The sequence below is a fragment of the Pezoporus flaviventris genome, unplaced genomic scaffold (genome assembly GCF_033815535.1).
Source record: "Pezoporus flaviventris isolate CSIRO_AGI_PZ_B2104156 unplaced genomic scaffold, CSIRO_AGI_Pfla_v1 ptg000188l, whole genome shotgun sequence".
NCBI lineage: Eukaryota > Metazoa > Chordata > Aves > Psittaciformes > Psittacidae > Pezoporus > Pezoporus flaviventris.
Window position 1 is genome coordinate 90320 of NW_026892736.1, and position 20519 is coordinate 110838.

Here is a 20519-nt window from a genome sequence, read left to right on the forward strand (position 1 = left end):
CCATTGTTTCCTGTGCCCCGTTCTCTGTCCGTGCCTGTCTCTAGCTCCTAGTGATGCTGAGTTCATGAGCCATCCAGTACAGAGGCTGCCTTTGTGTTGTGCACGTGTACAGTGCCATAGGCTATGAGCCATCCTGGTACTGCGTCTCCTAAAAATAGCTCACCCCACAGATAACCTGCAGCCTCTAAAAGTCACAGGTCTTGAAGATAAGCCCCTATGTAAAACAAAATGAGAAGCAAACACTCCGTGGGTGAAGGCAAAAGCACTGAAGGAATAGAGTATAATAAAGAATACAGGCTCGGTACACTCACAAGCAGCAGAGGAAACCAGTGCCAAGGGGCCCAGGGAGCAAGTATTACGTATAACCTGCACACAGACATAATGTGACAACTGCTGAGCCACAGGGTTTGGTTTTTACAGGCAGCCTCCGAGTTCTGTGCATGAAGATCCAGCACCGCTAGCAAAAGTAACCCAAAAGAATAAGGATCCATCCCATAATGCTGAAAAAGCACTCAAATTCAGCCCTTTCTTTACATATTTTGGCTACAAAACATAGCCAGAGAGCATTTTACCCTTCCACAATGTGCAGCATACCCATTTAATCTTTCACATTTCACTTTAATAACAGGGGAGTCGAGCGAGCTCGGCTGATGGGCTGGTTCCCAGGGAAACATGAGCAACTTATTTCTCTTAAATAGCAGGCACAAATGTTTCCTGTGCTAAAGCCTGCAGCCTACTGTGACATTCAGATCTCTAGGATATAATCCCTAAAGGACAGAATGCCTGGATCTGAGGTGGGGATGGAGAAAGGCAGCAGCACACGATGCCTGGTGATGGGCACTAGCACCCGAATCACTCCTGTGGAAGCAGATCCTTTGTCCTAATTCCCAAAGAAAAAGCAAAACAAATGGAAGGAGGGAATTGGGAATAGAAAGACATCAAAACATTAATCAAAGAGGGGGTTGGCTGCTTGGTGTTGCTGGGACACAGTAAGAGCATATAAGCAGCCACACTGCTCGAGCCCATGGAAGCAGCTTTGGTGGGTGCATATAAGGGTGGTAAGGGACCTGGAGAAGGAAATGCAAGACAAAGCTGAGAATCCCCATAAGGTGCTCTCTGATAGCATTCAGGGCACCTCAAAACCTGAGGTTACCTACACAGAGACCTGTGGAGAACGTGCTCCTGCTGCATGTGGCCAAGGATGCTATTCCCCACTCCCATCACGCGCCATGAGCTGTGGTGGCTTTGGTGGCTAAACTCATTTGTTTTCCTGCAGTTTTGAGTGAATAAGATGAAGGAGATGACAGAGAACACCAGTGGCCATGAGCAGATCAAACACATAGCATGCTTCTCCCCAAAACTCTCCCTGCCTCCTCTATATTCAGCTCAAGGGATGTCTTGAGCCTGATGGGATTTGTCTACTTAGTAAATCCCAGCAGATCTCTCTTCCATTTGCCCATTTACCTTTGGAACCTTCTTGTATCCACAATATCCTTCAGCAAGAAGTTTATAGCTCAGCTACCCATTGCATGAGGACCCACCTCCATGGGTTTGCTTGGTGTCCCTATCCCCCTAACTTCATTTGCTAGCCATTAGTTCTTGTAGTGACGAGACACTGGACATCTTTGCCAGCCCATCCCTGGTTTTCCAGACCTCCTTTATGTGCTCCTTCAATATCTAGGCCCACATTCTGCTTCCACCTATCTCATCTGAGCCAATATTCAAGTGGGTTTTAGGTGATAATTTGGCCTCAGGACAATTTCCACCCCTCCTCACACAATTTGCTCTTTTGTTAAATAGAAAAGAAACGTAAAACTTCTATTTTCCTCAGTTGCTTTAGGATTCAGAAGCAAAGACAAAGGGAATGCTCTAGCAGTTCTGTGTGCCAAAGCTTCCAGGTGCCCAATGTCCTGTTACTGAACAAACAGCCTGCAAACACCATCCCTGCCTTTGCTCTGCCAGCTGAAACCACAGGTCACTCTGCACCCAACCACCACCATGGAGCAGAGCCTCACAAGGAGGTGATATTCAAGGAGCAAAACGCTCCTTCCATCCTACAAAGGGTACCCAAACCAGACCTGGGGTTCTTTACTGAATTGATGGGGTTTTTTGTTCACCAAGGAACATTTTGTATGAAAAGGGCTCTGTCCGTGCAAGTGACTCAGCTCAACAAACAGCATCAGTGATTCAGCACTCCCAAGTGTCCCAGCAGTGGCTGGTGACCTGTGTGGTGCTATGTCTCTTCCTCATCCACATTCAGCCTTAACAAATGACATCAGGAGTGTGATTCAGCCCTTTGGACCACGGGCCGCAAGTCTCCCGTTTGGATGCTTATTCCCAATTTCCATTCCCCAGCCAGGTTTTTCTCCCCTGTTAACTCCCCATGCAAGGACAGGCTCTTGCTGCACACCTGAATGGTGCTCATCACAGTGGGACCACTAAGTCGGGCTGTAATTCAACCACCAAAGTGCCTGGATTCACTCAGAGTTCAAACCATGTCCCTGAACTTCTATGGATACACGTTAATGAAAAGGTTACCAAAAGGAAATTAAATGGGCAAGCATTGAAGGTAAAGGATGATTCTTCATGGAATTACTTGCTCACAGACACACATCCTGGATCATTACGTATCCCGAGTCATATATCCCAGTCCAGCTCCAAGTGGAAACTTCTTAGCAGGTCATTAAACCAAGACTAAACAGGAGGTGAGGCAGATTAATGTGATCTGAGAAATGCTGAGAGTCCATTCAAAAAGTCATTGCTCTTCTCTGCATTCAAGCCAAATACCCAACTATTCAAACACCCAAATACCCAACAGCTCTCCAAGCCCTAAGGTTTCAGCTTTGTTGGAATCTTGCAGATCATTTCCACACAAAATTGTGCCCATTGTGATCTTACACAGCTTAAACATAAAGCCTTAAAAATAAGAGCTTCTTTTGGATGAAACAAGCACATTATGTCCACTTGTCTTCCTGAAAACGAGGGGTTTAGTGATGGACACTGGACTTCAAGACTGCTGTGATATTCCTGCTACCGAAGCGTTGTACAAGCCACAGAACAGACCCAGTGTGGAAAGGTGCTTAATTCATGTACAATTATTCCGTATTCCCATCCAGATAACGGAATTAATCCCATCAGAGTCCACCTCACAGCTAAAGCCCAGCCTGCGGACCAGAAGCCCACTACAATCCTATCCAAACACTGCCAGGTTTCTTATCTCCCAACATCCCTTTTTCCCCCTCTGCCACTCAGTCCTATCAGTGTTCTTACACTTGCAAAGGCACTGTGATATACAGCAGAATGATGCTATGTAAGTGCAGAAATAGGTGTAGCATTAAACTGCTTTTCAGCTCAAAGACCCCTAAAGCTAGTGGAAGATCAGCTCCCTCTTGCGCATAGTTCAGCCTACAGCCCATGGTTCTCAGTTACCTTCTACTTGGTGACGGAGCTGGATGAGACCCGGTCCCTTTAAATCCTTTTGCTGTGCTTGCACAAGTGGAAAACAGCTCCTACAAAAAAAAAAGAAAAAAAAAAAGAAGGAAAAGAAACCCTTTCTGTTTGCCAAGCCATGTGTAGAGATGATGAATCACTGAATGGCAGCCACGTGGCAGCAAAAGTAGCAGGAAGTGTCTTGTGTTTGACCTTTATTTATAGTAGCAAGAGCATTTTGCAGCATATAGTAACAAGGATCTGATTGTCCTTGCTCACCAAGAAACATCACATCAATGGCCTGCATAATATGGTTATTCCATTAAAAGAAAATAGTAATATCTGGGTAATAGTTTCTGCCTGGAGGAGCTCGGAGGAAGCCCTTTCAGACTGCTGCCGTGGTGTGTTTGGGAGGCAGAGGCCTTCATCGAATGGTGATAGGACAACAGGGAATGGCTTTAACCTGCCAGAGGGGTGACTGAGATGAGCTCTTAGGCAGAAGCTCTTCCCTGGGAGGGTGCTGAGGCACTGGCACAGGGTGCCCAGAGAAGCTGTGGCTGCCCCATCCCTGGCAGTGTTCAAGGCCAGGTTGGACACAGGGGCTTGGAGCAAGCTGCTCTAGTGGAAGGGGTCCCTGCCCATGGCAGGGGTTGGAGCTGGAATGAGCTTTAAGCTCCCTTCCAACCCAAACCAGGGTGGGATTCTATGATTCTTAGGAGGTTTTCCTCTGGGAACCCAGTGGAATGGGGGACTCGAAATCAAGGCTCTTGACTCATCTCTTGGCACACGTCTCTTGTTCAATCTACACCCCTGTTTCACAGAATGCAGCTGTTGAGTTCAGGAAGCAACAAAGGGCTGGACCCTGTCCTTGTTGTACACAGGCTATTTGACAGATATGCTTGTATTTTACTAAATCCCTCACATCTGACAGCATTACTTGAAGACAAAGCACCTCTGGGATGCTGTCCAGTGGGGAGCCTGGATATGTATTTGAATTATGCCCGGTTGTTCCTTCTATGCAAAAGAACATATTGGTACATTTTCAGATTAAGAGGCAAGTCATAGAATCATAGAACAGTTTGGGTTGGAAAGGACCTTAAGATCATCCAGTTCCAGCCCCCCTGCCATGGGCAGGGACACCTCACACTAAACCATGGCACCCAAGGCTCTGTCCAACCTGGCCACCAGATGTGGTGAGTTAACAGCTCCCTGCATTAGGAGTAGGGTCTTTATTTCCCCCCATCCTCTTTGCCCCTGGACTGTGGGACAGTGCCACACTAGGGAGTTAAATCTGCTCTCAGAAAGGTCTGACGCAGTGGAAAGAGGAGACCTGTATGGCCATGGGTAAGGGTGAAGGTGAGAAACAAGGCTGAGGTGTTCTCTATGTAAAGTCAATGCAGCCCAAGCAATGGCCATGCTTCTAGCATGGGCATCTAAGAGCCACACGCTGGGTCACACAACAAGGTATGGAGAGGTACATGTTGGAACACATCAGAAGCACCCCAGCACATCCAGCCATGTGCCACCATGCTGGGCATCCCTCCTTCACCTTATTTTAATTAAGGCTCTTCTAATGAGATATAGGCCTCCATTCTGCTTTAGCCATCACTGAGGGATGCAGGAGCAGCAACTTCTGCCACTGGGTCTCCCTATCCGGTCAGACCAACTCATCAAGATACTGAACGCTTGATGGTCAAATGCCACTGATTCCTGGGTTAGTTGCTGGCCACTCCCAGAGGTGGCATTTAGCAGCAAGATCAGGCCTTTAATCACACTGTCCTTCATGGATTCCATTGTTCCCCTCAGATTCCTTTGAGGCTCTTCACCACACTTCTCCTCCTCCTGCTTTGTCTGATTTAAAACCATCCTAATCCCCACGTCTGGTTCTCCAGGACAAGGCTGGACCCTTGCAGAGCTCCAATCACTGCCCATCACACTCAGGGAAATCCCCTCACCCGTGGCCCCAGCAGTGCACTGGAAGGAGTCACCCTGTACCCCAGGCACACTCCCGCCTGCCTCCAGACAAGCCCCAGCATCATCTGGATCTCACCCAGCCTGTCTGAGGGCTCCATCTATGACTCCACGGCAGGTCCACACCACAACTGCATTCTTGGAAAGGGAGCACGCACCCTGACGTTGGGATCCTGCCACAGCCACGCTTGACATCACCTTTCCCCACGTCCACACTGACACGCAAGAGGTTGTGAAAGCCTCTTTGGCACGTTTCAATGGCTGGGGAGGGGACTGCTCTGCAAACCCAGGCGTGTGGGGAGCAGATGTGTCATGTCTCCACAAGAGCAGGGTCAGAGGACAGGGCAGTCTGCTTAGCACAGCATCCAATGTGGAGCCACAAAGCAAAACAAACAAGGAAATGAAAGCCATAGTCCCGTAGTGATGGAGTCAAAGGATCAGGAGAAGAGCTGGCTTGGCAGCACCAGGACGTGGTCCAAAGACATCCCTGGCTCTCTGCACGGGGGATTGCTATCCATTACACAATCCCTCTTCCCTGCAGGACTCCAGGAAGCAGCTGGGAGCAGAGTCACCCCTCAGCCCACGTAGTGCCAGCAGAGCCAAGCTCCGTATGGACTTCCATCCTCAAATGACTTTGGCATCCCTGCAGGAGGTGAGTCCTGGAGCTCTGCAGCTATGGACAACGCATGACTCTTACTTCTGGTGGTAACTGTGGTCATGTCACAAGCAGGGCAGAGTCTGGATGCCAGCATTCAAAGGTGCCAGGAAACATGTCATTTCTGAGCTGACGCCTCTTACAGCCACCTGAGGTGGTTCAAGGACAAGGGCCATTGCCAGCTCACACCTTGTCATCAGGAGTGTCCTGATCTTTGTATCCCTCCTAAACCCCATCCTTCCAGTTGCTCAACTAAAGGGAAAACCCAGGTTTTATGATGCCACTTCCACACCAGAATCCCTTGAATTTGCCAGCCTCCAGCCTGGTGGAGTGTGAAGGACTGGTTTACACATGTGTGAGCTGGTTGCGCTTGGAGCTTCCCTGCAATTCCTCAAGGAACACATGAATTTCAAGCAGGAACTTTTGTTGTTTCCACAGGGTAGGCTTCTGGCTAGCTAAGGGGGTGCTTCATTAACAGGGAACATTAACCTCTCCTTCTGTAAAGCAGTAGGATCCCAGAGGGGTTTGGAGGCTAACAGAGGATCTGGAGGGCAGTTATCACCAGGTCTCTGCTCTGCAGAGCAATATCCAAAGGAAAGAAGGGCTCAGCCTGACTCTCAGTTGGGGAGAGCTACAGGAGGCAAAAGGGAGACAACCCTGCACCTTCCTTCCTCCAGCCACAGGTGCATCCTTTCCTAACACTTTCAGACTCATCCTGCAGGGACAGGAAAAGAAGGGCAGCAAGAATGAGCAGTTCAATATACAACAGAGCGGATAATGCCCAATGATTCCGCATGGATTTGTGCCTTGTGATCCCACTGTGGTACAAGTTGACTCTTCTGAGGAGTTGAAGCAGAGAAGGTCACAGATAATTCCATACACATGCAGTGTATGTATCCCCTTAGGAGAGCAAGATGAAGCTCTCTCCATGGAAGCCATCCACAGATACAAGCTCAGTAGAGAGGGGGAGGCAGAAGCAGGGGTAGAAAGCCAGAACCCTTAGCCAGGAGTGACAGGTTATTCAGGTCTGGGATGAGGTTACACCCAAGAGATGGGATGGACAGCATGACACAGTCATGTTTCTTAACACCACCCCATCCCAGGCCTGCTTCACACCATGCAGACCCAGTCAGGCTGCTTGGGGATCTTCCAGGGAAGCGTTTTTCCCATCAGAACGTGCAGCTTTGTGGAACACGGAACATTCCACGCAGAGCACATTGCATTTGGTGACCCTCTGGTGGAGCACAGGCAGGGAGAGGTTTCCGAGACACGTTTCCATCAGGAACCTGACTGCCAGTCTATGTGATGGTGCGAGGAACTCCTTACAAACCAACTTGTCCATACTGCCAGGGAGCCAGGTCTGTGGATTTGCCATCAGGATCCCAGGTTGATGATTTGTCTTGGGTGACATGGGCTAATGTGAGGTGTCCCTGCCCGTGACAGGGGGTTGGAACTGGATCCTTTAAGGTCCTTTCCAACACAAACCATTGATGATTCTATGATTCAATGAGCTTAAAGCTTCTACAAAGTCTCTCCTATAGCTCCTAGTCAAATACAGGGATAAGCTGAGCAGCTCGTGGCCCTGGGGCAGGTCCAGTCCCTACTCATGTTATCAGTGCTGGACTGTCCTTTGTGGAGCTCCGCAGCAGCCCAAGGAGCCATCCACCCGAATGACCTCAATCGACCTAAATCTGTTTGGATTGCTTGAGGTTCCTTTTACCCCTAGAAATCCCTGCAGCCACCATCTGGAACCAGCACAGAAAGCAGCTTGAAACAGCAGCTTGAAAGCTGGCTCAAATCACAGCAGCTCCAGTCCTCGTTGCTGCGCCCTGGGGCCCACGTTTGAGTCTGGAAGCACTCGGATTTGGCACGGCTTCAGACAAAACTCTTATGAGATTTCCATTTGGAAGGGGAAAACCGTATTTCTGCAGCCAGTGAGGACATAAATGAAATTTAACCTTCCAAGAAATTTCTGGTGCTGGCTACACTTGTGCTCTGACAGCCCAGAACCCTTCAATCGCATCTGCTAGCCGTGCCTTGAGACATGTCTTCTTCCACATGTCTCTTCCGTTGAGACGTATGATCCCACCAAAGCTATGTTTCTAACATGCTGTAAATCCATTGTTTGCCTGATCTCAGGGCCAAGGATTAGCAATTCTGGTCACAATTTAATGCATGCATATGAAGCATAGGTGAGGGGACAGAGACCTGCAACCATGAGCTGTGGGAAGCCCAAGATCCCATCTCAGTCTCCCCTCTGGCAAGTTAAAGCCATTCCCCTTGTCCTGTCCTCATCCAGGCTCTTGTCCAAAGCCCCTCTCCAGGTTTCTTGTTGGTGTTTCCTTTGCATTGGAGAACATGTTCAATAACATCATCCTGCAGAGTTTTAACTGCAAACCCCACAGGGAAGCTGAGCCAGGCATATCAAACCCCCCTATAGAACAGTTATGGCCATACAGCTCAGTTATGTCTGATATCCCGAGCTGACTCTTCAGGAATCAGGGATTCCCAAGGGAGGAAGGAGCCCAGCTCCCTGCACCAAACAAACAACAGACTTTATCCTGATGTGGAGACTGGCAAAGGATCTTCATAGGCTTGGAAGAGCATTTGGTGCCAATGGGTAAAGGGTTTTGCATGTGCACATTGAACCACAGAGGATTGGTGGTGCCTTGCAGCTGGGGCATGCTCAGAGCTTCTCTCATAGGATGAAGGGTTGGTGCCTCAAAAGAGTAGAAGTGAATGGAGATGGGACAAAGGAGTGGAACAGAGTCCAGGAGAGCCAGGCCTGCTCCTCCTGCTGCTGTTACTGCAGGGGAAGGAATTGCCAACAGAGCTGGCTGTCACTTCCCTTCTTTTTCCCCCTCCAAATCACTTGGTTGCTGTGCCGGATAAGAGCTCATGCTTGAATAGGCTGGTGACCCAGTTTAAGAGGCCCAGGAGGGACACAGCAACGTTTCAGATTTTAAGTTAGTCAGAACAAGAGAACAATCAAAACTGGTAAAGGAGCATTAAAGGAGCAATGGGACGCGAGGTGAAATCCGCTGTTTGGGGATGCCATCCCGGAAGCTGTGACTCCTGTGGGTCACTCACTCCCACATATTCTGCTTTTGCTAATGGATCAGGGAATACTGAGCAGTGATGCCATTATGGCTATGTTATATCTATATCCATCTCTAAACCAAAACCAGGGTGGTTGTGGCTACTCCCTGGAGAGGGAGTCAGGGACCCTTCCCATTCTCCCCCTGGGAAATGCCCTTCACAGTCACTGCTCCCACTGCAAGCCAACACACAGAAACCCCCAAACAAAGCCAATTACTCTGTTTCACCCCTCTTTGCAACCAAGGGCCTTACAGGTCATCTATCCATATGGCCAGCCACATCTGTTGAGTGTAAGTACTTTCTCAAGGGCTTCGACCTTCCTGTCTTACTCTGTAAAACAAGGCTTTTTCATTACAAAAGGTCAAAGGGATCCTTCACACCACTTGGACAAGCGGAACATGATCGAATTGACTAGGACCACCTCCATAGGACCAAAGCCACCCTCTCCAGGAAACAGTTTCTGGTCTCCAGGCTAAATGCTGTGGGCTCTTGTCTACGCTGTTTGCCTGGAACAGATTGACTGCATCCATCCTGAACTGTGTTTGCTGCGAGTCTCTTTTGGGTCCCCTGGTCCTTTTGTGCACAAAATGAAATGAATCTTCTTAATCTTCAGTCCAAAGACCTTGCAAGGGCTGTATCATAACCCACCAGGGTGATGTCCGGGGTGTGTGTAGACTGCCCTGAGACAAAACTGTTGGCATATGGGCATGGCAGATGGCGTAAGACATGCTGGGATAGTGCTAGAGGAGACTGTATAGCTTGGACAGAGCCAGTCTACAACTTGAATGCTTTAAGCCATGATGGCCTAAAGCAAGGCAGCAAAGTATATGGAATGAAGTCACACACTACCCCCAGCCACAGGTTCCTCATCCCCAGCAGGCTGACAAATATGGGCCAGGACAGCAATTCCCTATGATCAGGTTATTATAGAATCATAGAATCATGGAATAGTTTGGGTTGGAAAGGACCTTAACATCATCTGATTCCAACCCCCTGCCATGGGCAGGGACACCTCACACTAAACCATGGCACCCAAGGCTCTGTCCAACCTGGCCTTGAACACTGACAGGGATGGAGCATTCACAACCTCCCTGGGCAACCCATTCCAGTGCCTCACCACCCTCACAGGAAAGAATTTCCTCCTTAGATCCAATCTAAACTTCCCCTGTTTCAATTTTAACCCATTACCCCTTGTCCTGTCACTACAGTCCCTAATGAAGAGTCCCTCCCCAGCATCCCTATAGGCCCCTTTAAGATACTGGAAGACTGCTGTGAGGTCTCCACGCAGCCTTCTCTTCTCCAGCCTGAACAGTCCCAACTTCCTCAGCCTGTCTTCATACAGGAGGTGCTCCAGCCCCTGATCATCCTCGTGGCCTCCTCTGGACTTGTTCCAATAGTTCCATGTCCTTTTTATGTTGAGGACACCAGGACTGCACACAATGCTCCAGGTGAGGTCTCACGAGAGCAGAGCAGAGGGGCAGGATCACCTCCTTCGACCTGCTGGTCACGCTCCTTTGGATGCAGCCCAGGATACGGTTGGTTTCTGGGCTGTGAGCACACACTGAAGCCAGCTCATGTTCATCTTCTCATTCTGTCAGTGCCCATTATAACCTGCAGCTCACAGTCATCACCATCTCAGTGTGGTGTTGGCGTCACTCCAGGGACCAGTTCCCAACCCCTAGGGCAGCCTCAGTAGCTACATCTACTGCTGGGACATCAGCCCCCAGCCTGGCTGCCCCAGAGGTCCTGGCAATGCACACACATAGGGCACATACATGCTCTACACACCATTACTTGTCCCGTCACCACGTGGAGTGGAGCTATACCTGGTCTGCTAAACAGTTGGACATCTGCTCCTCACCTCTTCTGCAAGCCAAACCATTCCCTCCCACACAGGGGTAAAGCCTCAGCCTATCCTCTGAGCTTGGGCAGCATTTGGATTCCATACCTGACTTTGGTATGGTCAAAAGTAAGGGAAATTAATCCCAATGGAAACTCTTTGCATGCATGTATGAAATACCTACCACAAAATACCATTTATACCAACTTCTTTATGCATATTCACCCTTTGCTGAAGCCTTTCTGCTGCCTTCTACATAGGACCGGTTAAGCTTTATATCATGTCAGCATAAGCCCAGAGGTTCAGGTAAAGGTTTGGAAGGGTCAGGAGGGAAACCCTCATATTTGGATTGGCTTTGGTTTGTTAGACCAGTAGCTGGGGGTACTGAATGGTTCCAAAGACCTTCTAGGTGAACAGAAGGAGCAGAATACACAGCCCAGCAAGACTCATCCCCTTCGTGCCATGGATGAGAGAGCAGTCACATATTGTGGGGCTGCCTCGGGGAGGCTTTTCCTGGCAGGTATCATCAAATGAATCAGAGAATCACAGAATAGTTAAGAGCAAGAGTATGTCTCTTTGCCCAAAGACATTTATGAAGCAGCTGATGAAAATGGAAGTGACTGAAGAAGGCCAAATGGTACCATCTGCCTTGGCAGAGCCTGGCAGGACTCGGGGTGGTGCAGTCTGGCTTCTCCTACGATGTGAAAACAAACCCTTCTCTAGTCTCTTGACAGAAAACAAGGGGGGATGAGCATCCTTCAGCTCCATCCCAGTCCAGCTGGATCTGTGAGGACTCAATATCGAATTCTTTTGCAACCCTGGATAGATGTGCACGTGCACACAGATACACACACAGTCACACGTGGATGCCTGTGGTGTTCAGATCTCACTTTGGCACCAAAGCAGAGCACAGTGCATAGCAAAGGTGAGAACTGCAAACCATGACAGCCTTTGGACCACATTTCAGAGCAAATCAGAGCCCTTCCCACCCTCCACAGACCTCTCTTGTCAATGTGGCTTCTTGTTTTGGTACCTAATAGGAAAATGTGGCCCCATCAGAAGAAGTGTATCTTTTGCAACCATTCAGCCTGCAGAGCATTGACCAAGCAGCACAACTGAACCAGAGTAAAATCAAGGGGTGGTTTAACTGTTGATGTGAGAACTAAACCAGCCTCAGGTGCCTTCTTTGTGCAGTTTGACAGGATGCATTATAGATGCTATAGAGAAGCCAAGTTACGATCGCAGGGCTGGATCCTGGACTCCCAAATCTTCCGTTCTTGGTGCCCATCTCCCAGTAAAGCAGAACAAACTCCAGTCTAAGAGAATTAGATGTTAGGCAGAAGCTCTTCCCTGTGAGGGTGCTGAGGCGCTGGCACAGGGTGCCCAGAGAAGCTGTGGTTGCCCCATCCCTGGCAGTGTTCAAGGCCAGGTTGGACACAGGGGCTTGGAGCAACCTCATCTACTGTAAGGCATTCCTGCCCGTGGCATTGGGTTGGAACTGGATGAGCTTTAAGCTCCCTTCCAATCCACACCATTCCATGATTCCCAGGGTCAGGCATCCTTCTACAAAGGCTCCTGAGATCTCAACATTAAAGCACATTATGTGCTGCACTGTTTGTTGCAGTCTGCAGCTGTTCAAAACCTCCGTGTGTTATTAGCCCATGAAGTTCATGCCTCTGAATCCCAATGATGTCCTTTAGCTCAGGACAGGCTAATGAACACCACATGTGCACAAGCAGCTCCTACAGGAGCCCTGCCTCAAAGGTCAATGGGTTGGGAACTTGCAGGGGTTTCAGATCTGAGCAGCAGAGGAGACAGCTCAAGACTTTGGGGTAAAAATGCTGCCTTTTAGCTCTTGGGAGGGTAAATGTGAAGGTAACTGCTGAATCCAAGTGTTTCATTGTCAGCCCATGAGACAGGAGGTCTCCACTGATCTGGAGCTGCTGGGTCCCAGTGGAGTGCTTGGGATTGGCCTCTACATGGAAGAAACACCTTTAGTGTTGCTCAGTTGCAGCTTCCCTGTTGATGCTCTAATGGGTGGCCTTGATCATCTTAAAGGTCTTTTCCAACCTAGTTGATTCTATGGTTGCCAGAGGCAGAACAGAGACTCGCAGCACCCAATAGGATGATGTTGATGATATGGACACCAAGGACTGAGAAAAATACTTCTTGCCTTCTAAATTCCAGCCTCATCTCAAGCCTTCAGACCCTCAGCTGGGAACGTGTAAGCACTGTCACAACAACCAGGCTCTGCATGAGGAAACTCAACTGCCTGGAGCATCCCTGCGTCTTTCTTTGCCTCGATAGGTCAGATACCTCGGTTGGTAGCCAAAGGGAATGTGCTATGCCTTTAAAGGTCACCAAGTTGAACTGGGCTAGCATGGACCACAGAGAGCACACAGCATAGTTCATAGACTCACAGAATCAACCAGGTTGGAAAAGACCTTCAAGATCATCAAGTCCAACCTTAACCCCAGCACTGCCATGGCACTACCAGCTTGCTTTGGTCACATCCATAAATGAGGGTGGCAGTTTCTATCCCTGCTCTTTCCCCCATATTCCCCACTGAGAAACCAGTTTTACAAGGAGACCAGAGCTTACCTCAAGGCCTTCTTGACCAAAGCCTGAGGCCTGTTTGAAGACACTTGAAGCCAGAGATCAACACAACCTGCCTTAAAACCCACCTCACTTGCGCGTGGCGTTGTGCAAACACCAACGTGCTTTGTGTCTGGTTCACAGCACCAAGTCCTTGCAGATAAACCTGCTGAAGGGGTTGCTGCTTCATCCTTCCCCACCCATCACCACACACTGCAACTGCCTCAACCTCTTCATTGCAGCCAGCACAGCTTCCAAACCACCCACGTTTGCTGTTGCTTTCATAGGATCACGGAATCAAGCAAGTTGGAAAAGCCCTTTAAGCTCATCCAGTCCAACCATTCCCAGCCCTGCCAAGGCCACCACTGCCCCATGGCACTGAGGCCTCGTCTCCACGGGGTGTGAACACTTGCAGGGACGGTGACTGCAGCCCTGCCCTGGGCAGCCTGTTCCAATGCCTGAGCACCCTCTGGGGCAGGAATTGGTCCTCAGCTCCATCTAAACCTGCCCTGGGGCAGCTTGAGGCTGCTTCGTTGGTGTTTACCAGCACCCATAACCACATCTCTGCCTGGCTGGACAGGCAGAAGACAGAAAGGAGATGGCATGGATAGAACTGGAGGTGGGCAATGGGAAGGGAGTGCATATTTATGACACACTAGTGCTTAGGCACTCAGGCTAAGCAAACAAGAGGGCATGAACGTGCCTTCAGGTCCCAAAGGTCTTTGGGTCTGATCTGCCTGATGCTGCTGGTCCACACAGGGCTGAGGAGGAAGGCAACATCTTCTCTTACAGGCCTCAGCTATAAAACAAGCACATGCTCAGAACTACAAACAGGGATAACAAAGCTGGGTCTCAGCCTTGCTGAGATCGCTGTTGTGGATGAGGATCAGGAACGCAATGAAATGTTCCTCATAGCCAGCCTTGCTGCAGGGGAGCAAACACTCCTATAGACACACTGAAGCCTATGGATACTGGGATTGTTCCTTCTGAGCCCACTGTAAGGGAGCCATGGCTGCTCTGCATAGTCAGGCTAAACAAGCACTTGGACATGGTATTAGAGGGTTTGGAGAGCATGGTGAGCATAGAATATGAAGCACACAGGGATGGAGAAGCCATTTTCTATATGGTCTTTGTGGAGGGGACTTACCCCCTACCTGCACAAAGCCTCTGTAGTAACTGATCTCAGCATCATGTTCACAGGAGAAAGAGACCTAAAAAGTCCTGGGGGCCCTAATCTACCATCAAGAATGCAGGTAGAAAATATGGGGCCTTCAGAACAGCCATCCAAGTCTGTTCATCCCAATGCCTTGTCTTTGGCCATGGCCAAGGGTAGATGTCTACACGGGAGAGTCAGAATGCAGCAAACACCTTGAGTTCCTTCCCAAAACATCCAGTCAGCTTCCAGCAACGCGTGGCTTCCTGTGCCACAGTGGCTGTTTTCATACTTAATTACCCATAGGGAATTTTTCTGCCCTGAATTTATCTGGTTGCTTTATGACCCCCCCATCGGTTTTCACCATCTGCAACATGCTGTTGCGAGGAGTTCCACGGATTAATTATACACTGGGAGAAGAAACACCTCCTCTTGTTTGCTTTGGACTTGCAGTTTCTGGTTTCACCTGATGTCCTGTAATCCTTGGACAGATATGGATGGCAAACACACTCTCTCTGTCCACCCTTCCCGTACCACTCTGTGATTTATAGCCCTCTGTCATCACCCTTTTCATACGTCTCCCTTCCAGCCTGATGACTCCTCATCTACCCAATGATATGGGAGCCACTATGGAGCATCTTGGTGTCCTGAGTCTTTTCCAGCTTTACATTCACTTGCCTTTAGAGGCCAGGGATCCATGTTCCAGATACTCCCTAAGAGACCACAGGCAGCTGAGGCCCCATCCCATGAGGTGTGTACCCCATATGGGGTACGGTTGCTCCAAGTCCCTGTGTCCAACCTGGCCTTGAGCACTGCCAGGGATGGGGCAGCCACAGCTTCTCTGGGCACCCTGTGCCAGCGCCTCAGCACCCTCCCAGGGAAGAGCTTCTGCCTAAGAGCTCATCTCAGTCTCCCCTCGGGCAGGTTAAAGCCATTCCCTTTGGCCTGTCCCTACATCCCTTGTCCCAAGCCCCTCTCCAGCTTTCCTGCAGCCCCTTCAGGCACTGGAGATGCTCTCAGGTCTCCCCTTGAGGAGCCTTCTCTTGTCCAGGCTGCCCCAGCCCAGCTCTCTCAGCCTGGCTCCAGAGCAGAGCTGCTCCAGCCCTCGCAGCATCTCCATGGCCTCCTCTGGCCTCGCTCCAACAGCTCCACGTCCCTCTTGTGCTGCTGCCCCAGAGCTGGATCAGGACTGCAGGGGGGGTCTCCCCAGAGCACAGCAGAGGGGCAGGATCCCCTCCCTGAGCTGCTGCTCACGCTCTGGGGGTGCACCCAGCACACGGAGGGGTTCTGGGCTCAAGCGCTCACTGAAGCCGGGTCATGGGGAGCTTCTCTTCACCCAGCACCCCCAAGTCCTTCTCCTCAGAGCTGTTTTCAATCCATTCCCCACCCAAGCTGTAGCTGTGCCCACCACTGTCGGTGCAGGACCTTTCTGTGAATGGAAGCCAGAGGATGGCTGACGCGGCAAACAGAGATCTCTGAGCGCTGGTACCCTCCATGAGCCTCTCCCTGCTCCCTTCCTACCTGTGTTACACAGGAGCTGTGGAGCTGCAGCTCCCACACTGCTGAGGATGCAACGCCTGCCCTGCTCCGAGCAGGGCACAGCTCATCTCACACGTGCTCCCTGGGCACACATCCATGTCTGCCTGATGCCTGCCAAGTCAGCAGAGATGGGACCCGGCCCCAGAGGGCCAGGCTCATTCTGGAGGCAGGGACACACAAGGAACCTCTCGCAGCCAAGGCAGGAGAGCCTTGGGAAGTGCTGCTGAGTGCCTAAATCCTTGGGAAGCCTGGGAAATGGGAAGTGCAAGAGGACTTGTGGAGCGTTTTCTGCCTCTGAGCAATGGAATGACAAACCTGCAGGGCCGGTGTGAGACCGTTCCACCCCTCTCATAGAACCCCAGCCTGGTTTGGGTTGGAAGGGACCTTAAAGCTCATCCAGCTCTAACCCCCTCCCATGAGCAGGGACACCTTCCACTGGAGCAGCTTGCTCCAAGCCCCGTGCAAAGCCCATCTCCCTGCTGCTTTGTTATCAGAGCATCCAAAGAGATGATGAGAGCACAGAGCTGCAGTGTGCTCAAGGCCGTACAACACCAGCAGCCCTTCCTATGAACACAGCTAAGCCCTTCGGAGGCTCAAACTGAGCTGCAGCATCACCAGCAGGTCCTGTTTGAGAGCAGTTGGTGCTGGCTGGCAATAGCAGCCTGCCTGCCATGCAAACAGCCATCTGCCTCCCCAGCACCTACGTGTCCTCCCTAGGCCTGTCTGGGATACCCATTGGAGCCAGACTCAGTTCTGCTCATAGCACGACCCCAGCAAAAGAGATGTGTAAATTAGAGGCACTTCCTAAGTCCAGGTTCATTCACGTTCATGTTCATGCAAATCCCTTAAGGCCAGGACTCAAGAATATATGGTCAGAGACCATCTGTAGACACCACCATGAACGGAATGAGCATAAAGAAGAAAAAGGATAAGTTTGGGTCTTCCCAAACCTTCAATTTTGTAGCCATCACAGCGCTGTGAATCATAGAACCCTCAAATCCCAGACTGGAAGGGACCTCAAGGATCATCTGGTCCAACCTTTCCAAGCAAAGCATGGCCTAGACTGGATGTCCCAGCACCCTGTCCAGCCCAGTCTTAACAGTGCCCGATACTGGGGAGTCACTGGGGAGTCACCTGGGGAGATTATTCCAATGGTTGTTCTCATTGGGAAATATTTTCCTCTTGTATCCACCTGGAATCTCCCCAGCAGTAACTTGTGGTGTATTAAGATACTTGAAGGAGAACAAGGGCTGCAGAAGGCTGCAGGGACCAGGGACCAGCCACTCAGTACAGAAAGGCAGCCATCAACCGCATGTCCATGTAGCGATGAAGGTACCAGATGCCAAGGGAGGTGGATGAGACCCGAAGCTGTGCAGAGGGGTGGGAAGGACACAGCACACAAAGCATCAGCAGGACTTTGACACAACACAGTTTGCAGGGGCTGGGATAAGATGAATGTGAGCAGGAGGGGACAAATTCACTGTGTCAGCACACGCAGTGGTGTCCTCAGGCTTCAAGGAAAGACATCAAGTCAGCACAGGAGGAACGAATTAGCTATGCTGGGCACAACCCCAAAGCCTTGAGGTCTTGTCAGACACGAGCCAAGGTTTTAGTGAAGACATGAGCTGGGCCTTGGCATAGAGCGTGCACAGAAGTGGCGATCGCATGGAGCTGGAGGGGGAATCAGAGCCAAGGGAGAGTTGTTTCAGATGGGAGAGATTAAAACGTGTTTGGGCTGCGAGGAGGGGAAACAGAAGCCGGTGGAAGGGTAAGCAAAAAAGAGAGCCAAAGCAGAAGGGAGCATCAGGTGACGGAGCGAGGAGGATGGAGGGGACAGTCCAGGCAGGAAGGGGGCTGCTAAAGGGAAAGGAACAAACGTGTTCATTGCCAAAGCCTCCTTGGAAGAGAACAGAGAGCTCCTGTTCGGAGCCAAAGCAGGGAGGAGGGGAGGATGAAGGGGGAAATCAGCTTTAGCACGAGGTATCCCGCAGCAGGAGAGCAGAGGAGGGGAAGTGGAGGCTGGAAGGGATGTCCTAAGGGAGCTGCAGGGAGCAGGGCACTGAGGAGAGCATGTGCTGTGTCCTTTTTCAGCCATAGTCCATACCATGCCTCAACCCAGGGCCACTTCCAGCCAAGGAATTCCTTATGCAATGTATTCCCAGGTAGCAGTACGAGTCCTGCCACCAGAACCTGCAATAACAGGAGGGGTGGAGGACTCATTATGTTCTGTGACAGTACTGTGGCTTTCAAGCAATAACCCAGAAAGCCAATGCTTGCATTGGCTTGGGTGCGAAGTCAGGTCATGATGCAAGGAGGTAAACACTGGGGCTTGAAAAACTGGCATTGCAGTTGTGGGTCATAGAATCATGGAATCCCAGCGTGGATGAGACCTTCAGGATCATCTGGTCCAACCTTTCCAGGCACAGAATGACCCTGACTAGATGGCCCAGCCCAATCTTAGCAGTGTCCAACCCTGGGGAGATTATTCCAATGGCTGATTGTTCTCTTTGGGAAGATGTTCCTCTTGTGTCCAGTTGGAATTTCCCCAGGAGCAACTTGTGCCCATCACCCCTTGTATATTGCATTGGTACCCCTATCTTGATACGATCAGGAGGGTCATGGCAAGTAGCCATGACATTACTGCTATCCATCAACCATGGATAGGTTGGGTATCTATCTATGGATATCCGTGGATATCTGTGGATAAGTAGAATCATAGAATCATAGAATGGTTAGGGTTGGAAAGGACCTTTAGATCATCTAGTTCCAACCCCCATGACGCTACTGCCTATCCATCAACCATGGACGGGTTGGGTATCTATCCATGGCTATCCATGGCTATCCATGGCTAAGTAGCCATGACATTACTGCCTATCCATCAGCCATGGATGGGTTGGGTATCTATCCATGGATCTCCATGGCTATCCGTGGATAAGTAGCCATGACATTACTGCCTATCCATCAGCCATGGATGGGTTGGATATCTATCCATGGATCTCCATGGCTATCCGTGGATAAGTAGCCATGACATTACTGCCTATCCATCAGCCATGGATGGGTTGGGTATCTATCCATGGATCTCCATGGCTATCCATGAATAAGTAGCCATGACATTACTGCCTATCCATCAGCCACCAGAGCATACAAAACCTCGTTGAGACCAGAAACGCTGTACCTGAGCAGGTCGCATACCCAAAGCCAAACATCAGCACAGAGCTGCCCCATAAAGACACTGTCCCCAAGGCCAGCACCAGCTATGACATGGCCACCCTCTAGTGGCCACCACTCCTCTCACAGGGACTCCCCATCTACATGAACATCCATGGCGTGTTTCTCCTTGGTAAGATATTACCTCAGGCACACAAAGAAACCACTGTGGAGCATCCTGCTCCCCACTGCCAACCATTTGCAGCTGCGTTGCAAAGAGTCCACCAACTGGGTGTTAGAATGTAGTAGAAAACATAGAGATCAAGGTGCCCACAACGATCACATCACATCACTGCAGTCCAATGGAATATCACAGAGCTGGAGCAGCTCTGCTCTGGAGCCAGGCTGAGAGAGCTGGGCTGGGTCAGCCTGGAGAAGAGAAGGCTCAGAACAAGCTGCTCAGGAACAAGAGCTCCTGTCCTTCCCTTCCTCGGGATAATGGCCATATAAAACATTACATCTCTCCCTCTGGGGTCTGTGAGGGCATCTTGGGCAGCCCATGGAACCATAGCCATGAGTACTTGAAGGCTTCACATCATAATTCACACTGGCCTCCAGGGTACCACGACGGTTGCCTGGTGGGGTGCAAGTGGAGAACTGCTGGGTTGGGACCATAATCTAAAGCCAATCAACCAGGAAAAGAAGTGTCAATGTGTTTGAACACAATAACCTGCAGCGATGCTAAAGAACAAACCCATGCTGCTCCTGTGCGAGCAGGCAAAGGAGAACCAGAACCCAAATGGGAAGTGGGAAGGAAGTGATTGACCCAATGGGTGGCAAGGAACCCAGATTTCTTGCATCATGCAGGATTCAGTCCTGTTCAGAACGCTGTGGGGTTTGATCCCTCCTTCACCAGCAGTCTCCTCAGCCATGAGTTACTGCACAGGGCAGCCCAACCATCCCTGTGGTCACCATTCTGATCTCACTCTAATAGCTAACAAGTGACCAAAACACAACCAAAGCAAGGAAGGTGAAGGGATCATCTCCTGGATTCCCTGAGACTGAAAGTGTTTGTCCTTCCAGCTTCACTT